General features: G+C 40.3%; 1 long non-coding RNA gene across 2 annotated transcripts in view; it reads left to right on the top strand.

The window, feature by feature from the left end:
- Positions 1–239: 239 nt before the first annotated feature.
- Positions 240–1609, top strand: part of LOC102201644 (uncharacterized) — a 46498-nt gene continuing 45128 nt past the window's right edge. For both annotated transcript variants that reach the window (XR_312022.1, XR_312023.1), the window contains exon 1: positions 240–889. This is a non-coding gene — a long non-coding RNA (uncharacterized LOC102201644). The remainder of the gene's footprint in view (positions 890–1609) is intronic.

The following is a 1609-nucleotide window of genomic DNA, read 5'->3' as shown; positions in this document are numbered from 1 at the left end:
TGATCTAATTTCTAATGCCTGTAACTGTTTTAAAAGTTATTTTAAAACTTTTAAAAGTTTAAAAGTTATTTCACCTTTACTTTACTTTCATTATTTTAAGGTTAACCTGTGAAATCATTTCATTGCGTTCCGTGTTTTCTTTCTTTCTTTCTTTTTGTCTTTAAAAACTGCTTTTAAGGTTTAAACCTGCTGCTGTTTTCCTATTCCAGTTAACTCCACTTACCGTCATGCATTGCGCATCTACGTTTGGTGAAAGCAGCATGTGCTGAGGCGCTCCGCACAAACTATGGCTCAGTGAAGCTGCGGCTCTTGACGAGAGCGCGTCGTGTCAGCAGAGACTCTGACTGCAGCTGCCGCAGATACCATCATTGCGCTGGACCCTAAGGAGGAATCAGCATCTTCGAAAATAATCGTTCTGATTGCTTTGCTGGATTTGCCTGGGCGTAAATCGTTTAATGCTGGGGCTCTTTGGACGAATTAACGGGATTAATCGCGACATTGACAAACGTGGAGAAGTTATTATTGTTTTGTGTTTTTGTTTAAACGTGATCACGATGATAGCAGCTGATGGATTGAAAACTCCAGCTATGGATCTTTTCGCGTGTTATAAGGAAATGCTGACTTCAGTCTGGGATGAGTTTCTACTCCTGCCACAGATTCAGCTGCTGGACAAGTCTCTTGGGATATTTGGGATACACGCGTGGTCAAGTGCTGACATTTTCATAGATGGTTAATGTTATATGCTGATTTCGGAAATGAAATCTGTATTTGGTGGATTTGTTTTTTTTTTTTTTTGCACAGTTGGATATCTTGGATTATGTTTTGGAAGCTGTGCTCCAGTGGATGTCCAGTGATTTGGATAATATGTGCGCATCTCCTGATTCCGCAGGTATGTGGACAACGTCAATATAAAAACCCCAAAGTATGCTTGACCTATGGAGGTTTGTATTTATGTTATACATGCGCGACGTGACAATGCATTCAGCACTGTCTGCTTTGGCCAAAGGTTCTGTTCTTATCTTCTCAACACACCCACATGGGTGCCCATATCTTCTCTACCAAATTATAATTTATACTGAAATTCTTTTGGAAGTGGACTCATTAGGAACATACTTATACATACAAACACAGAAGGTGTGTTTCTGCTCATTGTCAGTTGGGAGCTGTGTATTTTGACAATGGAAGCCTCTCATTAAGTTCACCTGTTCAGTAGGTGAGAACTCTTCTTTATTATTCTCTAACATCACTACATATGCATCTGTAAATGTTAAAGAAGAGGGGAAATGGCTCAATTTAATATTTCACATGCATGTGTTGAGCACAGCCATTGGCTATGCACCTGCACTGCCGGGTGGTCACAGCCTAGAGAGCAATGACCTGTTATAAGTTGTTAAAGACCAGGTGCAGCTGAAATAAATCCACAGTGTGGATACAGTGTTCATAAAAAGGAGCAGGCCCTCCCACCGCTCATACAGTAACTCCATTCAAGGTGAGAGGAAAGTGCTTTGAGCACTATAACGTTGACCTCAGTGGTAGTGGAACACCTGTCAATCATATCTATCTATCTATCTATCTATCTATCTATCTATCTATCTATCTATCTATCTAT

The sequence above is a fragment of the Pundamilia nyererei genome, unplaced genomic scaffold (assembly GCF_000239375.1).
Source record: "Pundamilia nyererei isolate P.nyererei 1_Seehausen unplaced genomic scaffold, PunNye1.0 scaffold00142, whole genome shotgun sequence".
Lineage (NCBI taxonomy): Eukaryota > Metazoa > Chordata > Actinopteri > Cichliformes > Cichlidae > Pundamilia > Pundamilia nyererei.
This window is presented reverse-complemented; position numbering and strand designations above follow the sequence as displayed.